Genomic DNA, 8749 nt, shown 5'->3' with positions numbered 1-8749 from the left:
TTTTTTCTTCCTAGAAACTATATCTTTCAAAAACTTAGCATAATTTGGCATCTGTTCTAGAGCATCTACTAATGGTATATTTATATGCAGTTGTTTTAAAATATCTAAAAATTTTCTAAACTGGGAATCATTATTTTCTTAACTAATCTTTGTGGAAACGGGGGAGTAGGGGTAAAAGAAGGCTGTACCTGTGGAGGAACACTCGGGGTGTCCTCATTACCTTTTCTAATATTTTCTTTTTCTGGTGTTGTTGGATTTTCTGGTATCTTTACAATTGGTTCAGTGGACGGAATCTGTACATCTGTTGTTGGCATTGTTGGTCCATCATATGCCAGTCCACTCCTGAGGGTGACAGCTTTGCACTGTTCTTTCCCTTCTCGTTTTGGTAATTCAGTATGGCCTGAAAAAGAACCTTGTGGTCTATTCTTCAATTCATTGGCGAGCTGTCCCAATTGGGTCTCGAAATTCCTCATTGATGCCGCTTGGGATTGTATTACTGCGTCGGTTCGGGCCATGTACTCCTTCATCATATTCTCAAGATTTGAGTTGTTATTTTGAACTGGTGGAGTCTGTGTTCTCTGATTATCCTTCATCATTTAGGATGTCAACTATCTCGTTCAATGTCTTCTTTGTAAAGGCTCCGTTGGCAGCATTGTTTAGCATCATCTTAGTAGGATGATCTAAACCTCTAAAGAAATGTTCTATCTGGATGCATGCCGGCAAGCCATGGTTCGGACATTTCCTGATTAGTTCTTTAAATCTCTCCCACGCCTCGTGAACAGGTTCACGATCATACTGTCTAAAGGAGATGATCTCCTCTCTGATATCAGCGTGGCGAGTAGGTGGGAAGAATTTTGTTAAGAACTTCTCCACTAACGACCCCCATGTGGTGATGGATCCCGGTGGAAATGCATTGAGCCATGCTCTAGCTTGGTCCTTCAAAGAAAATGGAAAAAGTGTTAGTCTCAGAGCATCATCTGTTATACTAGGTAATCGAAATGCATTTGCAATTTGAATGAATGATTTTAGATGATCATGTGGATCCTCATGTTCCTGCCCTCCAAAATGTCCAATTGTCTGCAACATTTGGAACATCATTTGTTTAAGCTCAAAGTTTGCGTGGGCTGGAATAGGGTTGACTATCCCTGAATCAAAGTTCTGAAAAGCCGTGGCGGCATATTCTCGCATTGTCATGTCTCTGTTGTCCGCCATCTGGATATGGTTGAATTCATCATTTCTCGCATGATCCCTCATATTACCGTTAACAGCAGGTGGATCAACCGGATCACGAGGTGGAATATCTGCCATTGATGTGCTCGTACTCTCTACCTCACTTTCAGGACTGATTTCACCTTCTCTCTCTTTTTGCTTTTCTAGTTGTTTTCGAAGTCTTTGCTCCTTTCGAGTTTTTCGAAGGGTCCGCTCAATCTCAGGGTCAAGGGGTAGAAGAAAAGATCTTGTGCTCATGCACTTTAACTTACCCTTGTGAGATAAACGACCAAAAATATAGAACAAAAACGGTGGATGGAAATTACACCCAACAACAATTCACAAAAATAAAAACTAAAAGAATTTTAAAATAATTTTAAAACTAAAGTCCCCGGCAACGGCGCCAAAAACTTGACTGGGTGTTTATGCTGAACGCACGCACTAAGCGTGGTAACAATTATATAGATGCAAGCGCACACCTGTCAGAGTAATATAAAATGGATGGAGTATCCAAGTATCGATCCTCAAGGACTTCTAAATAATTTCCAAACTCTGAAGTTTTAAAGAATAGTGAATGTTGAAATGAGTGATTCTTGTAAAATGGGAAGTGGTCACAAATAATGGTTTTGGATTTGGGATTTGGACTTATAATAATAAAACCTAGCCCGATTTACTTCAAGTTAGCCAACAAAGAATCAAGGACATGCTAAGGATAATATGCATTTTACTTTAGAAACTAACGACTACGCTTCTCACTTTACTTATGTCTAAGCAAGTTCAAAGTCCTAAGACATTCCCTAATATGTCTATTATGAGATATATCTTAGTTTTAGGATGGAAATAGTCGCAACCTCGGGTTAAGGTCCTATGTCTAGGCTACATAAGCGGAACCCTTATGTCTAAGGCGCTCCTCTCCTCGGTTTAACCACTCAACAATGCAAATAAGCAACCTTTTCAGTATTGACTTGTTAAGACTTACAGTGGCCTTCTCTAAATCCTAACTTTTTGGGAAAACATGTTGAGCAATGAATGGAAAGCAAAAACACTACCTCTTAGCAACCCTTTTTAGACATAAAAGGCTAACTATCCATAACCGGGCTAGAGACGGGAATTTAGAAAGACATATTGAAGAAAATACAGCAAGTAAAATGGTTGAATGTGGAATGCATGTGTGAAAAACAAAAGTTAACTAACGGAGAGTTTTTATCGGGATTGAGAGCTTCGCCCTTCTCTTTCAAGCAAGGGGGAGTGTCACGTGCTCTTTCCTCCAAAAACACAACTCTCTTAACTAAAAATAAAGTAAAGGCAAAGGGAAGATAAGCAAAGTGCTGGATTTTTATATATTTGAATAAGTAGAAAATGACTAAGTACAAATGGAAACAAAACAAGCTCAATAAAGGAATGTAAAGTGCTTGGGATTTAAAAACCAAAAGTAACTAATGAAAGCAACTCAAAAGTACTTAGAAAGCAACAAAGAAACACTAAAAATGATCAAGAGAAGGAAGCAAGGCTTGATGATTTTGGTGGAGAAGTTGCTGGAATTTATAGCTGTGCAGAATTGGTTAGGTAGGTCCTAAAACGATGGTGAATCACCCATTTCCAACTCTTTTGACTGACCAAATCGTGCTCAAACTGATAGTGGAACACTTCTTCTACACGTATGCATCGGTTGGAACCACCAAAACGCATTGGAAGACGCGTTTCATTAAGGGCAAAGTTGGAAGAAAACCAGTTTTTCTGCAGGCTTCCCAGGCCCCTAGCGCCTCCCATGATGCTTTTTTCGTCTTTTTGCTTCTTTTGATTAATTTGCACTCCCAAATGGTCCTAAAATGTCATAAATACAATATAAGCCAACCACAAACCATAATATATGAATTTTGCATGAATTGGAACTCAAACGATCGAGAAAAATCCGAAACAAAGCTGAAACATTGTAAAAACAGCATCTAAAACCTTCTTTTTTACGCATGTAAACAAGCGTAATCACCATCCACATCGGCTGAGCTGACTAGACTTCCATTACTTCGGGTCGGTTGATGGATGACTCAGCAAGTATTTCAACCAGTACCATTCTCGGTAGGTCGGTTTCGTAAGCCGAGGCTAAGCGAACCAGTGTGTCGATGTTGGAGTTTTCTGAGCTCGGCACCTGTCGAATCACATAATCTTCAAACTGGGCGAGGAGCCCTCGAGTCTTGTCCAGATACCTTTCCATACGAGTATCCTTCACTTGGTACTCCTCGGTTACCTGGTTGACCATCAGTTGGGAGTCGCTGAGGATCAAGAGACGCTTCACGCCCATCCCCGTTGTAACGCTCAGCCCGTTTATTAAAGCCTCGTACTCGGCTTCATTATTTGAAGCTCGAAAATTGAACCGGAGTGCATACTCGAATCGAAGATCTCCGGGGCCGAGGAGCAACATGCCCGCTCCACAACCCTTCTTGTTGGATGAACTATCCACATAAAATGTCCACTGGTCGCGGACGTCGGCCCCCGGCTTGGCTAGGGTCAGCTCGACAACAAAATTTGCGGCTGCTTGACCCTTCAATGCTGGCCTGGGCTCGAAGGCGATGTCATGCTCACTGAGCTCCAGAGCCCACTACATCAGCCGACCTGACGTTTCGGGCTTGTAGAAAATCTGCATCAAAGGGAAGTTTGTCAGAACGACTATCTTATGCGTCTGGAAGTATGGTCGCAGATGTCGCGCTGATGTCACCAATGCCAGGGCCAGCTTCTCAACACAAGGGTAGCGAGCCTCGGCCTCGGTCATTGATTTACTCATGTAGTAAACAGGGTCTACCGCCCTTTCACTTCTGGAATTAGGACCGAGCTCACCGCAGTTTCCAACACGGCCAAATACAAGTAGAGAACGTCCCCGGGTAGTGGCTTGGATAGCAACGGGGCCGCGCTAAGGTACTGCTTCAGTTGTTGAAGTGCCGCTTCGCAGTCGTCGGTCCATTCGAACCGACCCTTTTTCCTTAATGTCTGGAAGAAAGGGTGGCACCTATCAGTGGAGCGAGACACAAAGCAGTTCAGAGCTGTCAGACGGCCATTCAATCTTTGAAGTTGCTTAATATTCCTCGGCGCTTCCATCTCGAGGATGGCTCTGATCTTGTCGAGATTAGCCTTAATTCTGTGCTGCTGGACCATGAATCTGAGGAATTTTCCCGACGAAACCCCAAAGGCACATTTGCTCGGATTGAGCTTCATTTGATACTTCCAAAGTACGCTGAAGGCCTCTGCCAGGTCGGCCAAATGCGAGCTCGTCTGCTTGCTCTTTACCAACATGTCATCCACATACACCTCTATGTTGCGTCCGATCTGTTTGGCGAACATCATGTTGACCATCTGCTGGTAGGTTGCTCCGGCGTTCTACAGACCAAAGGGCATGACGTTGTAGCAATACAGCCCTTGGTCGGTAATAAACGAGGTATGCTCTTGGTCAGGTGCATGCATCTGGATCTGGTTGTACCCGGAGTAGGCGTCCATAAAGGAGAGTAGCTCGTGCCCTGCTATTCCGTCGACGAGCTGATCTATTCGAGGTAGGGAAAAACTATCTTTCAGACACGCATTATTGAGGCTCGTAAAGTCAATACAGACACGCCAATTGCCGTTAGACTTTTTAACTAAAATAACATTGGATAGCCACGTGGGGTAGTGAACTTCTCTTATGAAATTAACTCGTAGAAACTGCTCGACTTCTTTACAAATTACATTGCTTCGCTCGGCGTCGTCAGGTCGACGCTTTTGCCTTACCGGCCTATAGTTAGGATCTGCATTAAGCCTATGCACCATTATACTTGGGTCGATCATCGGCATGTCGTCATGAGACCATGCAAACACGTCGGAGTTTGCCTTCAAAAAATCCATGAGCTCTTCCTTCACCTTGGCCCCCAATCTACTGCCGACGCTGACCTACTTATCCGGCCCAAGCAGAGGGACAAGTTCTAGCTCTTCTGCTGGAGTGTCGCGGCTGGGCTCTGCCTCTTTGGCATGTGGTGGTCCAGTTGCTTCTAGCTCCATGATCGCTGCGCAACTGGCAATCCCTTTCATTGCGGTTGTGTAGCATTCTCTCGATGTTTTTTGCTTTCCTCGGACCGTTGCGACTCCAGTCGGGGTTGGATACTTCAGCACTTGATGGTAAGTGGATGAGACTTATTTAAGGTCGTGAATCAGATGCCGACCAAGTATGGCGTTGTACGCCGAGCTTCGATCTATTACAACAAACTCTGTGACTTTGGTCACTTGCTGATCTCCTTCACCGACGGTGACAGGGAGCGAGACACATCCTTCCGCACTAACCGACTCCCCCGCGAAGCCGACTAATGGTGTCGGGCTGCGCTTCAAGTTTCTTCTCTTCCACTCTAGGCCCGTGTAGGTCGAGAAGGACAATATATTAGCCGACACCCCGCCGTCGACAAGAACTCTTCTAACCTTCACATGGTCTATCAGCGGGACGATTACCAAAGCGTTGTTATGAGGCATATGCACCCCTTCGTTGTCCTACTCATCAAATAAGATCGGCATCACGGGCTCCTTAGGGTACGAGGTACAGACTTCATGCGCTGCTTCCCAGGCTAGAGCCTTTCTTTTATGCCCCGACTGTCCCCCGCTCGGACTCCCGTGAATGGTGTTTATAACGGCAGGACGATCTTCCTTTCGTCTGGGCGGCGGTGATCTCTCTCGCTTCTCCTCCCGAGCTGATCCTTCTGGCTCAGCTCTTTCTCTACTGCCGACGTACTTCTTCAAATAACCTCTCCGAATCAAATCCTCGACCTGCTCCTTCAAATGGAAGCAACGAGAAGTGTCATGGCCATGATCTTTATGGAATCGGTAGTAGAGTCGCTTGTCTCGCTTCCTTAAAGGTCGGCGGAGCTTTTCTGGGGCTGCGAACAACGCTTCCAAGTCGGTGTCTTTGGCTGTTGCGTAGATCTCCGCGATTGAGGCGTTCAACGGAGTGAACCTGTCGAACTTCAGCCCTCGACGGTCTAAAGGGACCCTCTCGTCGCGTCGGCCTCTATTCTTGTTGTCGTCGGCCCGTCGAGACGAGCTTCGATCATCACCACGTTGCTTCTTGGGAGGAGGAGACTTTCGGTCCCGATCTTTACCGCAGCTGCTTCGCCTGGCTCCGTTGGCCTTCCACAACTCTAGCCATTAATGTATTGGCGAGCTCGGGCGAGCATCTCGTTTAGGGAGGCCGGCGGACGACTTCCGAATTATATCGTCAAATTTCTGTCGTTCAGCCCTGTCGTGAAGTACATCATAGTGATGTCGTCGGTATAACTCACCACATTGACGTGCTTGTCCATGAACCGAGCGATGTACTCCGTCAGGAACTCATTATCCCGTTGCTTCACTGTTCCGAGGTGAGAGGGCGGCAACTTTAACAACTGCCGAGCTGAGAACTGATTGATGAACAACATTCTCAGCTGTTGATAACTATCGATGGACCTGGGCTTCAGCTGTTGATACCATAACCTTTCCGAGCCTTCCAGAGCTATTTGGAATGCTCGACACTTCATAGCGTCGCTTGCAGCCAAAAAATCCATCTTTCCCTCGAACACCTCCACGTACGAGATGGGATCCCCGGACCCGTCATAGGAGCTCATGACTGGAGCCTTGAACCTCAGTGGGATTGGCGTGTCCAGGATTGCTTGGGAGAAAGGTGGCTCCTCTTGCTCGACCACACGATGCGTATCTATGGGCCTGCACTGCCGCTTGAGATCTTCTATCTTCCTCTGAAATTGGTCCCGGAGGAGGTCACCTTGGATAAAAATGAGTGATCGCCCTGGGAGGATCTCTCTCGATCGTCGACCTCTGGGTTTCTCTCGCTTCAAGTCGACCTGGTACTCCTGATCCTCGGGTGCCACCCCTCGTCTTCTCGATGGCCCCTCACCTCGACCCTGATGGGCGTTGTATCTGTCGGTCAATGCCTAATGGGTCTGGATTGGCTGGATCCTCGGGCGTTGGCTCCCCACCTGGTAGTCTTACTATGGGTGGCTTCGTACCTGGGCTCCCGGGGCACCGTCCGAACTAGGCGCTATGACCTTCGCGAAGGTGCTCCAGCTCGGGCCTCCTTGCAAGGTCGGAACTGATACTTCATTCTTTGGGTCGGATGCATCGGTCCCTTTCCTCTGGCAGAATCTCTAGAGACGGAAGAGTCGGACACCTCGCTGCCCCTCTCGACTGCTTCGAGCCGTGCCTTGACTTCCGTAAGCTCGGCGATCACATTAGCTACCACGAAGGGGTCCACGCCCGCATCGGTGCTTGCCCTGGAATGCGCATCTATGTTCCCCCAACTACGGAGACGAGGAACAGGGGGTGGCAACCCGTCCCTTTGAGGCTGCAGCGGTGGAAACTGATCTGAGGCGAGGAGGAAGTCTCGGGTTGCTATGTGGCGGGCCGACCTCCATTCTCCTTGACAACCCCCGCCTGAGGCTATCGCTCGATGATAGGAGTTCCAACAACTTGAGAGTATGTGCGGCGAGGATGGGCATGGGGGGTGGTGGCATCCCTCCCTAGAGAGCGGATTGACGAAAGCTGGGATCATGACTGCTGAGAGCGGGTTTGGGCCATTAGCTCAGATTGCAAAAGCTAGACTGACTTCCAAATATGTCGTTCCCACAGATGGCGCCAAATGTTTGAGCTCGAAATCGATGAGCTCGGATAGGTAGTAGATCGAAATGTACAGGATGAGTTATTCCAAACTGCCCAACACCTTCCCAGAGAACTAGCGAGACCTGCAAAACAAAGTTAGCTCTCCGACGAGCAAGTTAGTTGAGGTCCGAGCTAACTTGCCGATTCTCTCTCGAATTACGTACCTTGCATTTAAGGCTAGGGTTTTTATTTATAGAACTGGGCCCGACAAGAACTCTGACACACCCTAAAAACGCGGCGTGTTGTCGGGTTCGGAAGAGACCAGGTTAAGGACTTTACCGAAGGTCGGCTCGGACGTTTAGGTCATACCCTGACTACCGACCTGAACATCTTTGGTTCGATTTCCATATTTCAGGCGCATGTCAACTCAACTCACCTCTTCGATCATGACATGTGGCAGGCCAGAATTCGTATCCGACACATTCATACAGTCAATTTGATATAGATCTATAATTCAACCAACCCAATTGATCTTACTCAAATATTACTACCAGATAACTGTTTGGAATGACAAAATTTGTTGATAAAAAGGTAAAATTAAATATCTATTTTATGATTTTGAAAAAAACGTTTTATTTATTTTTAATTATTTGAATGTAACAGAATTAATTCTTTAACGTTTTAATTAAGCAATTAATTTTGTTTTCTAAGTTTTAATCAATTACGTTAAAACGTTTTTTTTCTTTCTTTTTCATTTTTTAAACTAAATCGAGTTTTCTTATGCACCGAAAAAAAGAGCTTTTGACAAAATTTCTAAACCTGTTCTTCAACTTCATTTGGCTTCAGTGGGTGCATGGCTGTTAACCTTGGATAGCCCTTAGGATAAAGACATGAGCATAGGATTTCAGAGGAGCCCAAAGGCGGAGGTTTCACGATCCGATCTCTC

At 46.2% G+C, this 8749-nt stretch overlaps 1 non-coding gene across 1 annotated transcript; it reads left to right on the top strand.

Moving 5' to 3' along the window:
* The first annotated feature begins 721 nt into the window (after positions 1 to 721).
* LOC148211332 (small nucleolar RNA R71) lies at positions 722 to 828 on the top strand. The gene has a single exon (XR_015791157.1). It is a non-coding gene; the product is annotated as a small nucleolar RNA R71 (small nucleolar RNA).
* The last annotated feature ends 7921 nt before the right edge of the window (positions 829 to 8749 follow it).

The sequence above is a fragment of the Momordica charantia genome (genome assembly GCF_013281855.1).
Source record: "Momordica charantia cultivar OHB3-1 chromosome 5 unlocalized genomic scaffold, Mcharantia_2.0 BLBB01000005.1, whole genome shotgun sequence".
Taxonomy (NCBI): Eukaryota; Viridiplantae; Streptophyta; class Magnoliopsida; order Cucurbitales; family Cucurbitaceae; genus Momordica; species Momordica charantia.
The sequence above is the reverse complement of the archived record's forward strand: the minus strand, read 5'-3'. Positions and strand labels throughout refer to the sequence as shown.